General features: G+C 44.5%; 1 protein-coding gene across 1 annotated transcript in view; it reads left to right on the top strand.

The window, feature by feature from the left end:
• Positions 1-851: 851 nt before the first annotated feature.
• The window catches only part of ATP8B1 (ATPase phospholipid transporting 8B1), a 114,456-nt gene continuing 96,999 nt past the window's right edge, over positions 852-18,308 (top strand). Inside the window, exon 1 of the mRNA XM_074339910.2 lies at positions 852-1,586. The gene's annotated coding sequence lies outside the window, so the exon portion shown is untranslated. The remainder of the gene's footprint in view (positions 1,587-18,308) is intronic.

Genomic DNA, 18,308 nt, shown 5'->3' with positions numbered 1-18,308 from the left:
TCGTTCATATACCTGAAGGTCAAATCAGTGGACCACTTTTTTATTTTTTAAAGACTAAATAATTTTTTTATATTTTTATTGGGGAATACTGGGGAACAGTGTGTCTCTCCAGGGCCCATCAGCTCCAAGTCATCGTCCTTCAATCTAATTGTAGAGGGAGCAGCTCACTGGCCCATGTGGGAATGGACCTGCCAAGCCTGTCGTTCGGAGCTCCCGCTCTAACAAATTTAGCCACCCGGCTGCCCCAGTAAACCACTTTTTGAATATCTTCTTCATGCAACTCTGATTCCTAAACGTGTGAGTCTTTGAATCTCACCTCAAGCATGGCCTCCTCGCTGAAGTCTCCCGTAAGCCCCCGTTTGCAACTCTGAGCTCTCAATGCAATGACCTGCGCCGCTCTGATGTGCAGGTAGGTGAAGTCCTATCTCCTCTACTACATTCTAAGCAAACTGTGATTCGTCTTCGACTTTCCTTCATTCATATTCCCAGCGGCTTGTCCATAGCTAGTGAGCAGTAAAATTCTTCTGGTGTAAGGAGTGTACTGTACTATACATCCTGCCAGGGACATCCGTTTCACAGGCCCAGACACCAGCTATCAACCTTGCATGCGAGTCCAAATTTTCCAACCACATCGTGCCATTCACATGCCTTACCCTGACTCCTATTGACCTGTAAAGGTGAGGGAGTTCGGTCTCAGCAGAAAGCCTGCTGCTGCAATTACAGGATAAGTTTCTCGAAGTCTTTTGGCAGTGTCTCTTTCCCCACCCTCCGCGCGTCGAACCGCGACGCGCATTTGGTGACCTATCCGGGAACGTGACTTGGCATCGAGAGGGTACAGCTCCCCTTACCGAGGGAGCTCAGGTCCCGGGCGAGCCGTGGCCCGCCAGCTTTCCGGGCTGGCGCGGTCACCGACCCCGGGTGGTGGCCAGGACGGCCGAGGGCTGCGGGAAAGTGACGCGAGTCTGGTGGGGCGGGGTGGCGAGCGCGGCCCCCTGGGAGGCGGGAGCACCCGGGGAGCTGAAAGCGGCCACAGCTGCCAGGTCGCGGAACGGACGAGGCGGAGGCCACGGCCGGGGGCCCAGCAGCCGCCGGAGCGCACAGAGGGTACGAGGCTGGATCTGGGCCGCGTTGTCCGCCCAGTGACTCGCGGTCCAGCCCCTCTCCGCCCCCAGGAGGGACAAAAGGAGAGCGGACGGCTGGGCCCGCCCCTAGCCCCTGCTGCGCGCCGCGGCTGCCGAAGGGAAACTGGAGGCACGATCCCGGAGCGGAGAAACCAGTTTGGCCGGTCCCGAGGAGCGGAGGGAAAAGGGCGGACGCAGAGGAAGGGCGCGCGGACGCGGGGCGGGGAAAGGCGAGGAGCCATTGGCGAGTTGTGAGAACCCGAGGAGCCGCCGCCAACTGGACTAGCTTCCCGGAGCCCGGGGCCAGCCCCCGTGAGCCATGAAGCGCTAGCGCCGCGGCCAGAGCTGGGGCCGGGCGGGCTGGCTGGCGGGCGGCGGCGGCGGCGGCGGCGGCCAGGTGCGCAGCGAGCGCGCGGAGAGGCGCGCACCCGGCGGATGCCCCAGCCGGGGCCCAGAGAGCGCCAGGTAAGCAGGGGCGCGGCGCCAGTGTCCCCCGACCTTCCCCTCCTCATCGGCCCGGAGGGTCCTCTGACAGCCCCTGGGTTAGCGAACTCTGGGGATCCGGGATGCGGTGGCAGCAGCTGTCCGCGCCCTCGGGCTCCTGAGTCCGCACGGGTGGGATTTGGGTGGGGGTGCCTGGAGCCTTCGCGGCCTCGGGGATGGGGAAGCACAGCTGACCCGGCAGGCAGCACTGTGGAGCGGTCCATGGGGTTTTACCACCTGCCGGGAGGAGACGGAACTCGAGGGAGGTGTTTGGGTTCTTCGCTCGTTTGCTTACACACCTGACCAGGGTTAAGCTCCGAGGGTCAAGCCTGGCGGGGCTTGCGGGTCCTCGGGAAGGGCCGTTGGCCTCCCATAAAGTGTCTGCTGCCCCTCTGGAAGTCTCCCGTGGCCAGGCTCTGCCGGAACCCCCTTTGGGAGCCCATGCCAACGCGTCCGAAAAAGACCTTAGGGCCAAGTGTACCTGACCGCACCTGCGGGTAAGGATGGAGGGTGAGACCGCCTCCACCGGGACCAGGCACCACTGGACATCTGTGCGCTTTTACGCAGGTTGGGAGGTGGTGGGGAAAAGGGTTACTTTGGTGATTGTAGGGTCGTATCTGCCAGCTCCCATCGTACTGACTGCTACAGCCCAACTCCGTCCCTTCCCGGTTTGATGACCAGGGCTGTCACCTCGGTTTATGCGTGCGGAATCGCGACTTGGAGGGCGTGGGTGGTGTTGCAGAGAATGGCAAGTGTTTTAACCTCTCACGTCCCCATCCCTCCCCAAGTGAAAGAAAAGCTAGAACTGTCCGCGCAGCTTCTCCCAGGAGGTGTGCGCGCCTGGTCCCCACGGGGGGAGCCTCGGAACATAGATTCGTGACAGCTGTAGAGGTAGGACGAGGATGCAGAACAGGAGAGCGGGGTTGACATGCGCAAGTAAGGGGGACCCGGGCCACATTTCCGCCCAGTGACTCCCCCTCAACCTCACCCGACCCTTTCGGCCTGCCGGAGCAGCCTCTGGCGGGCTCCAAGTCCTGCTTGGGTAGCTCCGGACGCCGCGGAGTTCCCCTCCCGGAAACCCGTCCGCCCTGTTGGCTTGAGAAGAGATTCCGTCCCATCTTCCACGTTGCATTGCCTTCAAATGTCTTTCTCCACTCCTTGAGAATTAAAGGAGACAACGTAGGCGAAGTGCTTGAACTTTACCCGCCAAACAGTAGGTTAGGGACCGAGGTTAACTGCTTCTAGGAACAGAAACTGAAAAATGATGTGTGATAAAAAGTGTGCAGTGCTAGTAAATACAAGTGCATATAAAAAGAGGAAACAACACAAAACGGAAAATAGAAGTTCTGATTTTCATCGTCTCAGGAGTACTTTTGTGTTAGACCTAAAACGCCATTGATTAATTCTGGGCCTATTGTTGCAAGCCTTAAAACAAACAAACAAAAACAAAAGAAAAACTATTATAAATGCATGTACTGTGCAAAAGATGATTAATAGTTATTAGCTGATTACTGTCTGGGGAGAAGTCAGTCTGCCTGCAATTACCCCTCTGAATTCTCTTAATGGTTTTCATTATGTAGTGAAGGCCTCCTAATTTTATAATAGGTAAGAAACCTTAACAGCTTTTTTCACTTGCCATTTTCTAGTGGCTGGTGCTCTGGTAACTTTTAGTGATTTTTCATGTCTGTTATTGAGGACCAAACAAGACCCATATGGCTTAATGCTAATGAACACAAATACCATCTGTGTGAGAGCAGCTCTGGCTACTTCAAGCTTTCCTTCTGGTTTTTATTTTAAGGAAAATGCATGCAAGTGTTTACTTACTACTTGTTAATGATAGAACTGGGAGGTGTTTTGTTTTTAGTTTTTATAACTGACGCTTTAAAAATAATGAATTGGTAAAGCAAATGGCTTAACCAAAAGAAGCTGCAGGTGTAAGTCAAGTTCAGGACTAGTTCCGTGTTTCATCTGGATTTCAGCTTCTGTGATCTTAGCACTAATGACACTGACCAGATCTGACTGTAAAATGTTTCTTTCCCTGTCTGTCTGTATTCCCTTCTTCCTTCCTTCTTTCCTTCCTTCCTTCCTTCCTTCCTTCCTTCCTTCCTTCCTTCCTTCCTTCCTTTTTTCCTTCCTTCTCTGTCTTCCTTTGAAAGCAAGGAGCAGTGGAGAACATGGATTTAGATTCCCACAGATTTCATTTCTTTTACTTAAATTGTATTTCATTTTTACAATTTATTTTTATTATATTCATTTACTTTTTAAATTGTATAACCTCAAATGAATTCCTAAAATTTCTGAACCTCAGTTTACTCATTTGCTGGGGAAAAAATATAATTATTAGCTTGCTTGGGTTGAGAGAATTAAATGAGAGAACAGGTGCCTGATCCATATGTTTTCTTTATTAAACTGACATTTTTAAAATTAGTATGATGCCTAGGTAGTTGGTATATTTTAAATAGTGTATTACCTTACTAATCTCAATTCCATTTTGTTTATCATAAACAGCACTCATGGAATCCTGGTGACCCTTATAACCCATTCCAGAGAGATTTTAATCTACTAGTTACCTTTGCTCTTTAGTTTCAATCATTGTAAAAGAAGCCTATGCTCTTTTTTTTTTTTTTTTTTTTTTTTTTTTTTTTTTTAAGGATTAAAGACTTTATTTTATTTTATTGGGGAACAGTGTGTTTCTCCAGGGCCCATCAGCTCCAAGTCGTTGTCCTTCAATCTAGTTGTGGAGGGCTCACTGGCCCATGTGGGAATCAAACTAGCAACCCTGTTGTTCAGAACTTGCGCTTTAACCAACTGAGCCACCCCGCGGCCTGAGCCTATGCTCTTATGCATGCAGATGAATTTGCTTTTTAGGTACCAGAATGAGTTTTATGGGGTCCATTCATGACCCATATCTCTAAAGAAAAGTGATGTTGAAGTTTCTTAGGACTTAATTTTAGAATTTGCTTCTATATTTGCGTCTAGATTAATTTCTTAGGAAGTTTTTCTTTGTGATGTCTTTAGGTATCTTGTGAGTTTTCAGGTCTGGTTGTTGGCATCATTCAATTAAATTAATTGTATTCATGTCTGTAGGTGTTTTGTTACCTTATTAAGGTAAGAAAAATTAATTTGCTGCAAGAAGAATTTTAATAACACACAAAAAGATGGCTTATTCTTCTTTCTTCTGTTAACCAAGTTACTCCTGAATAGCCATCCCTGTGCCCAGATAAAAATAATGCCCAGTCTAAGATCTTTTGAAGTTCTATGTCACTGAAGACCTGGCATTATGGAGGAAGAGTCGAGATCGCATACACGCACACACACACACACACACACACAGAAACACAACAGTCTTGTTTCTCACTGTTATTCTCAGAAAACAAATTTTTATTATCTGGTCATTTTGGAACACATGAATACTGTTTCTAACATTTCTAAATGCATTGCCTTTTAAAATAAATCGTTGCGAAAACCATGCCCAATGGGAACTAGTATGTTTGCTAACTGGTCCCTGCGCAGACTGAGCCCAGAGGAGGCAGTAAGAAGAGGTTAGTCGTACTCTTTGGGTTGCTTTGATCTACCTTGGAATCCAGGCCTCACCACTTCCTAGCTGTAAAACCTAGAGGAAGTTACTGAATCCCTATAGCTTCAGTTTTCTTACTGTAAAATGGAATAACACCAGCAGTGCCTCATAGGGTTGTTTGTTGAGTTCCAAATGAAAGAATTTAGCTAAAAGGGCTTAGCACAGAGTTCCACAAACAGTAGTCATTACTGTTGTGTTGTTGTTGATATCGCTCAGTAAATATTTGTCACTCCTCTCGCAATTCATTGCCTGTGTCCTAGACTGTGTAGGAAGCAGGGATCTCTTGTATGTTAGCATTTATTTAGCAAACATAGGTGCCTATTTGCATCAGGCACTGGCAAGAAAGTCCCCTAGGTAGGGGTGAGGTTCTGAACCTCTAGACCCAGGGTTTGAATTCTGGAGCATGGGCGTCTGGGGTGGCACAAAGAACTGGGGTGCTAGTGACCTAGGGACATGCCCACTCAGTCACAGCCATGTGGGTCCCTGGCTGCACTCACATGGGTGCTCTCCTGCTGCACAGTGGAAGCCCTTGGGACACACTGAGTGCTGCTATGTCTCCTTTCACCCCCACTTCCTGTCTGTCTGCCCTCGCCCTCAGCCTCCATACTCCCGATTTATTTTTTTTGTTTTGTTTTGTTTTTCTAAATTACTCTTTCCTGTTCAAAATTCAGATGTTTCTGAACCTTGAACCTTCTTTAAAGAATCTGTGCTCTCCATGTGGTTTCTTAGCGGTGGCACCTGGTAAGTGTCGCTAATGACAGACCCTTGGTACAATCCCATTCATTCATTCAGTCATTGATTTTTTAATTTTTTTAAAAGATTTTATTGGGGGAGGGGAGCAGGACTTTATTGGGGAATAGTGTGTATTTCCAGGCCTTTTTTCCAAGTCGAGAGTCATTGATTTCTAAAATGGCTTGAGCATCTTCTCCCCAGGTGCTATGCTGGGAATTACCTCCCTGCTTCATGGAGGCTTGTGAGGTTTTCAGAGGGCCTGAGTTGTTGGGTTTTTGTTTTGTTTTTCTTCTTCTTGGGTAAGAAAGTAGATCAAGTGTTCTCTCTCTCTCCCTGCCCTGGACATTGTCCCTCTCTGCAAGGAGAGCTTGTTGCGTTAGACCCTGGAGGATGGCCCAGGCCACTTCCAGCCCTGAAGCTGTGTGTTTCATTATCAGTCTGTCTCCAAGTCGAGTGACTTTGCATTTAATAAGGGAGCGCTGAGCCTGGATGCTGTGGAGGGTCAGGGTGGGAAGCCCACTGACTCCTGGGAAGATGGAAGTCACTCTTGTTCTACAGCAGTCCTTCCATGGTGACAACCACCTCCCCACAGCATGACTGAGAAACCTGGCACTTCTGCATGGAGTACATGTGTAGCCTGACCTTTGGCTGGTAGCTTTGGTCTGTATTTACAGGGCTGTCGTTTATGGCTTTGTTTCTTTACTGAGTGGCTTTTGTTCCACCAGGGTTGAGGTTTGTTTGCTTTTGTGCAGGCAGTGTTTGAAATCAGTTTTTTAACCTTTACTCAAATTGAGTTGAGCTGAAATATCCTCATTGGAACGCCTCAGGCACCAAGCACTATCCACTCTCCTTACACACAGCCTCTAGCTGTCCATCCTTGCTGTTTGGGAAAGCGTCCGTGGGTTGGATGTGTTACTGATTTTATAAAGTGTGAGAAGACTTGTACCCAAATCCTTACTCTGTCTTCTTGGGACACAGTGAACTACTGAGACCATTCTCTGAAACCTGTATGTGATCTGTGGACCCAGAAAAAAACATTTCATATTCTTTATAAGAAAATAGATAACCATTTGACTTGAGTGATTTAAATATTCACTCATGTGGGGAGATGGATGGGTCAGGTTTTGTACATTTCATGCTGGAAAATATTGGCCCAACCACCATATTGGAAATAAATGTGAGAGCCTCTAATCCAGGCACTAAGAATTTTTGTGGACCTCTAAGTCTTCAGAATTTTTGATAAAACAGTGAAACTAAGTGTGGGGTTTATCAGTCTACAGAGATTGTGAGAATTAAGTGAAAATATACTCTTGGTTTTGGCACCAGAACAACTTTGGGAGGAGAGGAGGTTCTCCATGATCTCACCTTAGTGCGGAAGTTCATTTCATGGGGGTTTCTTAATTGTGATAAAATGTTTAGGAAATTTACCATTTTAGCCATTTTAAAGTGTGACTTCAGTGACATTAAGCACATTCACAATATCGTACAACTATCACCACTATCCATCTCCAGAACTTTTTAATCATTCCAAACGGAAACTCTGTACCCATTCAACGCTAACTCCCTATTTCTCCTTCCCCTCTGAGAACCTCTGTTCTATTTGTCTCTATGAATTTGGCTATTCTAAGGTACCTTACATAAGTGGAATCATACAATATTTGTCCTTTTGTGACTGGCTTATTTTATTCAGCATAATGTCCTCCAGATTCATCCATGTCATAGCCTGTGTCAGAATTTCCTTCCACTTCCTTTGCAAGGATGACTAATATTCCATGGGTAGGTATAAACTACATTTTCTTTACCCATTTATCTGTCGATGCGCACTTGGGTTGTGTCCACCTTTGGCTATTGTGAATTGTGCTACTATGAACATGGGCATACGAGCACCTGTTCACTGTGGTTTTTGAGATCTTATTCAGTTTTGTGAGATTTCTGTTTCATAGAAAGTGGTTAAGATGGGCAGAGACATGTAGTATTTAATAACCACACTTTCCTCCAAAACAATTTGGAGGTAAGAACTCGGGGCACTGTCGGGAGGATGGTTGTGGTGAAGACACGTGAAGAGCAGCCACACACTTCTCCTTTTCACCTGCAGCTGCTCTTACAAAGCTGGTAGTCCTTTGGCATTCCATCACCCAACCAGCCTGTGGTGTGACTGACGCTGCTCTGTGCCATGGCCGGCATAAAAACCCAGGAGACCTGGCTCCACGACCTGGAGACCTCTGCAGACCAAAGCTGCCTTCTGGAAAGGACCTTCTGTAGTGGAGAAAAAAATCCTTAACTTTCCTCCAGAATTGACTTGGATAAGAATAAATACTTTTTTTGTTTTTGATGGAGAAAGGGTTAAATGTGAGAAAAACTGATTTTCAAATGTTTAAAAAATTGAATACTTAAAAGTCAGATTGTTTTTTACCTTAGGGTAGAAACCAAGGTTTTCAACATGAGCTTTAAGGCAAGTTACAGACTATAAAGTGGCAGAACACTCCAATGTTGCATCTGTGTCATAATAGTGGGTTTGTATGTGGAGCAGGATAAAAACCAGAAGACTTTCTATATTGATGTCAGTCTATGTTACAGACATCTTAATCTATATTTTCTAGACAACAATATAGTCCCATATGAGTGGCTGTTCATACTGTGCCCTGAAAATTAGCCCAAATAAGGATTTGCATGTTTACTTTTAGCAGGGGTTTTTTTTGTTTGTTTGTTTTTAAGTAAGGAAAAAAATCTCCAAACCAGCCCCAAATGTCACCATCCTTGGGTATCATTCCACTTTCCTACCCAATGCTAGTCACAGCCAGAAAAAGGGGACTGTAACATGGCTAATCTCTCAGAGGTTTGATACTTCCTCTAGCTCAACTTGATTGAGACCATTTAGAATTTTTTTGTTTAATCAGTCTTAGGCTTTCCCTCTTACATAGAGAAACATGGTGAAAATTCTTAGAGTCAGTTTGAGAACCTCAGACTGTGTGAGTGGTGACATAAGTCACATCCAACGTGTCTTTGCGATTACTTGGACCAACACTGTTTTTAAAACTGAAGAAAGTTTGCACAGGCCCTGAACTCTTAGTTAACTATTGGTCTCATTTCCTGAGTTCTAGCTTGAATGGTCAAAGAAGTAAACTCCTCGAGAACTTCCTGTCTCCTGTCATTCCACAGAGTATACCCCCCTCTTTAGCTTTACAATGTCTGAAACAAACAGAGGCCTCACTTAGCCCGTCCGAGGGTCAACAGATGCTTATGAAGCATATCTGTGTGCCAGGCACTTGACACCTGTCAGTGAATCAAGGAGGTAAAGAGCCTGCCCTCAAGGGGCTCACATTCTAGGAGGGAAGAGAGACGGTAGAGAATGAAGATAATAAACAGATTCTATGGTATGTTTGAAGATAAGTGCTACATGGTATAAAAAGAGAAATCTGAGCAGGGTAAAGGGATTGGGGGCCCAGGCATCAGGATGCAATTGTAGAGTGGAGGAGATGACACTGAAGACAAGACTGATGAGGGAAGAGTGTCCAGGCAGAGGACAGACGTCTTGGTGCAGAGGCCCTAACGTGGGCATGCCTGGCTCCTCTGAAGTCTGATGAACAGGTAGTAGGGTTCATCATACCTGGGCTGGGGCGGCAGGAGAAGACGAGAGCAGACAGGTAGGGCAGCCTCCTTGTGCGGGGCTTCCTGAGGCTGGGAAGGACTTTGGCTCTTTGACTTTGTGCAAAATGGCCAGGGGATGATGTCGGTGCAGGACGTTGAGCATTGGAGAAGCGAGATCTGTGATCTGACTTGAGTTTTCAAAGGATTCTTCTGATTGCTGTGTGGAGACCAGTTAGGAGGCCTGGACCCAGGTGAGATGTCTGAGAGAGAGCGAGAAGGTTGTGGATATATTTTAAAGGTAGAGCCAACAGGATTTCCGGACAGCTTGGATATGAGGTGTGAGAGAAAGAAGAGCCAAAGGTAACTTTCTTGGCAGAGCCTGGGTGGCTGACAAAAATCTGAGTTTCCAAATGCTGTAAATTCAGTGGGGCTGTGTTCAGATCACTCGTAAGAGGTTATAAAGAGGCCCTTCAGAAATATGTGTATTTGTATAAGTTTTGGTTCAGAGAACTTTAACTGTGTTTATCAGCAGATCATGTCTTCCTCCTTTGGTGGAGGAGAGGGGTGGTGTTAGAAAGAGGAGGGGATTTGCATGAAGCAGAAGCCTTTACTGGTATTGGAAGGAAGATGGTCTGTAACCCACAGGGTACTTGGGGCAAGGAGGCCTCCCCTGCAAGAGAAAACACTGTCCCTCCAGGTCTGCTGCCAAAGGTGCTGGCAAGGCTCTGCTCCCTTCCTCCCCTGTGCGGTGCAGTATCTAATTGGGAAGGCAAGCTCTTCCCAACCCTCCAATACACAGGCCGGCCACCCCCATCTCAATACACATATGCTGTCTTTTACAAACAGCTGTATTGAGATGTAATTCATATACCATATAATTCATCCCTTTAAAGTGTACAATTCCATGGCTTTTAGTATATTTAGAGTTGTACAGCCATCACCACAGTCTATTTGCGAAACTTTTCAGCACCCCAAAAAAGATATCCTGTAGCCTTTAGTTGTTGCTCGTATTCTCTTCTGTCCTCAGCTCCTGGCAACCTCTAATCTACGTTCTGACTCTGGATTTGCCTATTCTAGACAGTTTATATAAGTGGAATCATACAATGTGTGGTCTTCTGTGATTGACTTACTTAGCATAATGTTTTTCAGGTTCATCCATGTGGTAGCATTTATTTTTATTTTTAAAATTTTATTTATTTTAAGTGTGTTTTTCCAGGCCCCATCAGCTCCAACTCAAGTATTATTTCAATCTAGTTGTGGAGGGCGCAGCTCACAGTGGCCCATGTGGGGATCGAACCAGCAAGACTGTTGTTAAGAGCACTGTACTCTACCAACCATGTGGTAGCATTTATCAACACCTACTTAATTTCTCTATATTGCCAAATACTGACGTTATTTTTGCACATGCTGTGTTCTTTTTTTTTTCAATTACAGTTGACATTCAATATTTTATATTAGTTTCAGGTGTACGGCATAGTGGCTAGACATCTCTACAATTTACAGAATGATTCCCTCTGATCAGTTCAATACCCAGTATACATAGTTATTACAATATTATTGTCTATATTCCCTGTACTGTACTTTATAGCCCTGTCACTATTTTGTTACTACCAATTTGTACTTCTTAATCCCTTCACCTTTTTCACCCAACACATGATGCATTTTTTAAAAGAACACAGGAAATGGAAAGGTGTGCTAGTCACAAATAGACTGGCACATTATAAAGGGAATTGGTTGTGCCCAGAAAGCTAAATGTGTGTGTGTACGCGCGCACGCATTAATTTGTTTTCTTTTTCACAGTTGAGTACAAAGTCCATGGAAATTGCCAGTGAATCTAAAGACGGGTGGCTTTCTGGTGGCCGAATGATTTTCTTTCATTCAGGGATTCAACAATTATTTATGAAATTATGAAACAGTTATTTAATAAATTACAGTATTACACTGCAGGCCCTGTGCCAGGTACTAGTGATTAATACAGGAATGAATAAAACAGACATGGTCCTCCCCCTCGTGTGGAGTATACAGGGTTGCTGGGTGGGGTTGGGGTGGCAGGAGTAGATATTAAACAGAATATTGGACAAAAGAGATGTGAAACAAGCTGACATTAGAATTACAATCTATGATAAGCACTTAAAAGATAATAAGACGTTACTAAGAGAATAACGAGAGCTTACTTTCAAATGGCCCTAGAGGACCCTACATGGCCTTTGAGGGAAGACTGGATAAACAAAATGTGGTGTATTCCTACATGGAGTGTTATTCAGTCTTAAAAAGGAAGACCGACACATGCTACAATGCGGATGAACCTCCAGGACCTTATGCTTCCTGACGAAGGCGAGATACAAAAGGACAAGTATTGTACGATTCCACTTATATGAGTACTTAGAATAAATAGACAAAATCATAGAGACGAAGTAGAATAGGGGTCACCAGGGCCAAGGGGAGGGGGAATGGGGAGTTATTGCTTAATGAGTACAGAGTTTCAGATTGGGATGATGAAAAACTTCTGGAAATGGATGGTGGTGATGGTTGTACAACAATGTGAATGTTCTTCATACCACTGAACTGTCCACTTAAAAATGGCTAAAATGGTCAATTTTGTGTTGTGCATATTTTACCACAATAAAAATGAGCTCAAGAGGGTCTCTTGGAGGCAATTATACTTAAGTTGTGACCTGAAGGACCGGATAAGAGGTGACCCATCAGGCCTGCCCTTGGTGGAGCCAATGGGAACAGCATCTGCAGAGGCTCTGTGCTAAGAGCTTAGTGCTGTGTCTCGGAAACTGAGAAGGGAATGATGGTGGCTCCAAGAAGTACGGAATGAGGTGTAGGCAGAGACCAAGCTGATAGGAGGGCATTAATGTGTTTTTAAGCAGTGGAGTGACCAGGTTTGATTTCTGGTTGCAGTTGATAAGTCAGGCTATGATGTGGAGAATGGGATGCTGGGGAGGAGACCAGTCAGGAGGCTGCTGCAAGCGATGCTGGGGGCTTGGCCAGGATGACATGAGTGGGAGTAAGAAATGGAGGGTAGGAGCTGCATTTTAGACTTGGAAGTGGAATCTTGGTCTTGGTGAGACATTGGATTTGAGGACCTCCTAAGTGCCAAGTGATTTTCAACTTTCTTAACATAAGCGGCCGAAGGTCATGGTGTCAGAGACAGAGGACCAGGCTGGAGGATTAAGAATTTAGCTTTGGTCATGTTAAGTTGCAGTTTCTGGGACACCCAGGAGTGGCTAGAGGTCAGGCTTTGACAGATTCAGGACTCCTGGCTGGAGACACGAAACCTTCAGAACTGGAAGTGAAACCTTGAGAACTGGCAGTATGAACTTGGGTTTGAAGAGCTCCACGGGGACACGGGGGACACTTAGGAAACAAGTGCTTCCTATCCTTAGGGTCAACCTTTAAATTTTGACAGATTTTGTGGAATCAAACATTTAACTCTTTGTTGAGCAATAAAGCATTTAAATTTGAGACCCCCCCCCACAAAAAAAAAAAAAAAAAGCACTTGTGCAAATGCATATGCCCTGCCTTCTGGGGGAGGAGGACAGTGGAAAGCTGACTTAGTATTGTCTAATAGACTGGACCACCATACACAGCTGAGAATGTTTATCAGATGCAGGAAATGGCCAGTTTGTATGTAATGGGAACTCACTAAAGTCAGGCAATTTCTCATGGAAAATAGGGTATTTTAATTGGCTTGTGTGGCCTCACCTAAAAAACAAATCACTCTAACAGCACGTATAGGGGTAATATGACAAAATGGTGCTGCCTTTGCTGGCAAAATCCTGTGCTTTCCACATGTAGTATTTATCCACTCAGTCATGTGGTGTATGTATTTACTGGCCTCTTTTTGCAAGTAAAGGAACTATAACTTGCCTGAGGTCTCAGAACTAGTAATGGACAAAACCAGAAATTGAACTCAGGTTTCCAGACTCCCATGATGAGGGTTCTTTCCTGGACCTCGCAGCTGATATTTGGAAAAACAGTACAAATGATCCATAAATAGGTTAGCAAATAAAAATACAGGGCACAGAGTGAAATCTGAATCTCAGATAAACAAAAAATAATTTTTTTTTAACATAAGCACATCCCGTGCAATATTTGGGACATACTTATACTAAAAATTATTTATTGTTTATCTAAACTTCAAATTTACCTGTGTGTCCTATATTTTATTTGGTAGCACTACCCGGAAATGAACTTTTGGAATATACACCTGTTTGCAGTGAGGACTATCTGTATATTTAAGTTCCATTTGACAACTCCTGGATTGTCTATGCATTTTTAAAAACTGGGGCATGAGAGTGAAAGGATTGATTTATTTCCTAGTCGCTCAAAATGGCCGTTGTGTTAATTCTCCTGGTCTTTAAGGAATATTCATAATTTGTAATAAACAGCAGTCTGGTATTGGCACACAGGTCCTGGGTTCAGACAATGCCAGATCTGGCCAAGTCACTCACCCATTCTTTGACCTTGGTTAGTAATAACAATGCTTGATGTTTTGAGACCACGTCATACATTTCAAATCTTCTCATTTGAGGGTTGTTAGGACAGATATGATCCCCGTGGAACAGATGAGAAACCCGAGGGTTTAGGTGCATAATCAATGGCTGGAACTGGGCTAAGACACTCTTCCCAACTAAGTTCAGAGATCTTCGGTTCATTTTCCAAGTTCCCATTTCCTTATGCTTCCAATCATGGCCCCGATGTTTTATAGGTTATCTCTCCACTGTCAATCTGTGACTTTCTGTGGTCTCATTGGCCATAAAATTCCAACTTTCAAATGTACCTGGTATCCATAATTTCAAGCATTAGAGGTTAAGAAGTCAATGAAACATACGCTTTTCTGAGGGCAGATAAGTACAGTCGGTTCTGTTTTGGTCATTCCATATTCACTTTTATAAAGTATGTTTACATCTACACAATGAATACTACATGTCCCTTGAGAAAGTTTATAAAATTTCAAATGAGGCCTTTTTACTTTAAAGGTTTTCTTCCCTCTATTTTGAGAGATTATAAATCTTTAGAAAATAAAATTATACCAACATTTGTGTATAATTTCACTGATCACTGAGGTTTGACGAAATTTAGAGCATTTTTAAATGACAAGAATCTTTTTTTTTTTCAGTTGAAAATCCATAAAGCTGTGTAGTCAATAAGGCACTAAAAGCCAGTATTGAAAAAGCAACTCATGGCAAGGACCAAGCCAGAATGACAAGAGGAAATCCATGGTGTACCCTGTGCTACCCAGCTTCAGTGTTCTAGATGGGATTTTATGCTCACTTTTTCTCAGATGAAGTTATGTCTTCTTATATAGGTTCCTTTGCATGTATCGTAAGGAAATCAGTAAGTGTAATATGGCTTTAATTGCACTTGGCACGGGACTAAGGTTGCTGACTGTTGCAAGAACTAAAGTACATTTTACTTGCTAGTAAAATTTTGTTTTACTGTGTTGTCTTAGGCATTGCGCAATGATTTCCAGTCCAGAGTACCCTTAGAACTTAATATTAATATCACGTTTATTGTCTTCAAATTTTTATATTTGAATACTTCAAATCTTTTGAATAATATTTCTCTTTTAACATCCGGTTGGCAGTGCTGGGAGTCTTCAGAATTTGACTAAGCCGTACGTTGTTACAGATCATTTTTCTGTCGCAATATACTCAAAGTCAGTGTTATCTTCCATATCTGGCTGTATTTTAACCCCTCTTACTAGACAACGATGATAGTACCTGTCCTTTGTACTCAAGCAAATCTTGATTTTTTGAAAAACTTCCTTTAACCTGTTTTGGAATTCCTAGTTTTCACTGAACCTTTAGAAGGCCACATTTCACTATTGAAATGAAGGGGCTTAGTTTAGGAGATAACCAGCAAAATTCCCAGCTCTAACATCCTTGTTTATGTTTAATGTACTGGATCCATCCCTTCCCTACCTCTGTCCCAGACAGTTTCAGCTTAAAAGGTGATCCTGAGATTTTTTTTTTTTTTCTTGGCTCATTTCCTGGACTGTGGCAGGCACTACCTTTAACGTGTGCACATATCCTTAGTGATATTAAAATGTCAGGGTTATTGCTATTTCATAATCCTGGCATTGTGCTACACTCTTTTAAAGTGTGGGCTGTTGTTTGAGGAGGAAAGCATTCAGTGCAAAAAGAAAAAGGATGACAGTGAAATAGAGTGGACCTTCGGAATCTACATGGGATTGGCTCCAGGACCCCCTGTGGATGCCAACATTTGTAGATGCTCAAGTCCCCTGTATAAAATGGTGTAGTATTTGCAAATAGGCTACAGCAGGGTGTCACTTCATTCACTTCATTCAGGTAGATTCAGCGTTAGTGCTTGGCATGTGGCAAATTCAAGTTTTGCTTTTTGGAACTTTCTGAGGTTTAAAAAAAATATTTTTGATCACTGGTTATTGAATTCACGGGTGTGAAACCTAGGGATACGGAGGGCCGACCGTATTTGATCATTAAAATGCTTTCAGTAGAAGGAATGTTTTCATTCCTGAGGTTAATGGTGCAGTTGCTTCTGCTAACTTTGCCTGATATCAAATGTCACTTCCCTTGTTACCTAGAGTTCCGTTGGGACAGAGCACGCTCCCTCTGTCTCAGGGTCTCTGCATTGGCTCTTTGCCCTCCCCCTGTACCTGCCGACCAGGTGCTACTTCCTCCTGGGAGATGTTCTGATCCTCCACCCTTACCACCCTTCCTCCCTCCGTCCTAGGTCAGAGCGAGGGGGCCACTCCCTTGTTCTGGTGGCTCTCTGTGCCAGCTTGGATCGTGCCAGCTCAGAGATGGTAGCTAGCTTCTATTTCTTGAGCTAACTTGGTTCATTTACTAGTGGTGGCCTAGACACTGGTTTTCAAAGTATGGTCTCTGGACCAGCAGCATCTTGGCACCTTCCTCCCCCCCGAGACTTACTGAATCAGACACTCAGGGATTGGGCCCAGCAGTCTGAGTCCGAACACAGCTTCAGGCGACTCTGATGCCTGTTCCAGGTTGAGAACCACTGGCCTAGAGGTTTTTGATGAGTAGGATTGCAACATAGTGTCCAGCCACCCCGGGGAAGAGTGCTTCAGGATTCCTTAGTGACCTCACCTTAAGCAGGTGAGAAGCAGGACAGATGTGGGCCCAGGAGTGTACCATTCCTGAACTGTGTTTGTCAGTCTGGACTAGGCTGCACCTTGGTGAGAAGAGCGCCTTTTCAGGGTTCACTAATGTAGCCCGGTCTCCAGCACAGGGCTTAAATTGTAGCAGCTGTTCTACAATCACATATTAAGCAGTGGAGTCAGAAGCATTCCTTTTTCACACATATAGTCACTGGCTTGAACTGCCATTGTTGAAAGATATTCTATGAGAGAAGGCATGAAGTTGGTTGTATCTGATAAAAAGAACCCACCATGGCCTGATCAAGTAAGCTTTATGGCTTTCATTTCTTCAGTAAGATGCCAGAGGAGAATAACCTAGTTCTTGGAACTTAATACTTAGTAAAATAGTCACAAATGAAAATCGGTATTTCAAGATTTTTGCGCCAACTTTTGGTGCATATTGCCGTGCTTTGCAAATACCACAAAATACCAGGGATAATTTTTAGTTAGCTCGTACTTGGGAAAAGCAGACTCTTGTGATACCTTAGCCCAGGTTACAGATCTTTCTTTTTCTTGAAAACTTCCAGACCATTCTATAACTCTGAACTATAAAATATTTGTACACAAGGGAAAAACAACCAACGCCTATATTTACTCACTTCCGGTTTGGGTTTATGTTATTGTCAACGGACAATAAAGATAAAGACCTTTCAAGATCTTGAGGGTATTTTGGGGTTAGAATAATGGTTTCCTCTTAGATGGAGCAAAGTCAAGCTTCGAATTAGACTGGTTTTATTCAATCAATTTTAGGTGCTTGTCCACAAAACCAGAACATGAGAAAATTGAAATGATTTGTGGGACTCTTATCCTGGGTTGGCTATGAAATTTTTTGAGACAGAAGACAGGTACCACGTTTATTAAAGATTTTGCAAAAGTATTTCTAACCTAATCCACCAGAGACGATTTTGGCCTCCAGGGGACATTTTAGGTTGTCACAACTCAGGAGGTGCTGCTATGCTGCTAGCGTTTGATGGTAGAAGCCAGGGATGCTGTGAAACGTCCTATAATGCACAGGACAGCCCTTCCCCGCCCCCAGCACCCAAGATGTCAGCAGCACCCAGGCTGAGAAATGGCTGCTCTAAACTACAGACAGGCATCATCTTAAATGCTGCGGTTCTTCAGGACTGACTCCCAGGCCACTTCTTACTTTCTGAGGTTATCTCCTCCATCTCTGTGGCTTTCAATACTATCAACGTGCTAATTCCTGCTGAATGCACACTGTAGCCAGCTTTTTCTTTCTACCAGCCTGTTATCTCCACTTGTGTATCTCCAGAGCACCCCAGACACAGCACATCCAGCAGTGAACCCCCAACCAGTTTAGAAGATGACTCCTCTCTAGCTGGTGCTTAAGCCAGACACTTGGCCTTGAACTGCGATCCCCTTTTCTCCCAAACTTTACTACCTTGCCCTCCATTTCCAGTCTATCTCCAGATCTGTTGTTGCTTCTACCTCAGAAGATCTTGAATCTACCTGATCATCTCCCCTGCCGTCCCCTTAGTTCAGGCCACCACCCTCCCTCTCCTGGACCACTCCAGGATTCTCCTAACTGATGTCTCCATTTCCACCCACAGCAGCCGATCTGATCTTGGAGTGCATCCACACCCAGCTGCAAACTCTGTCATCATTGCAGTTATAACATTTCCCTCCTTTCAGGCCCAGC

Source organism: Rhinolophus sinicus, chromosome 4 (assembly GCF_057876585.1).
Source record: "Rhinolophus sinicus isolate RSI-liver-muscle chromosome 4, RSI-T2T, whole genome shotgun sequence".
Taxonomy (NCBI): domain Eukaryota; kingdom Metazoa; phylum Chordata; class Mammalia; order Chiroptera; family Rhinolophidae; genus Rhinolophus; species Rhinolophus sinicus.
This window is presented reverse-complemented; position numbering and strand designations above follow the sequence as displayed.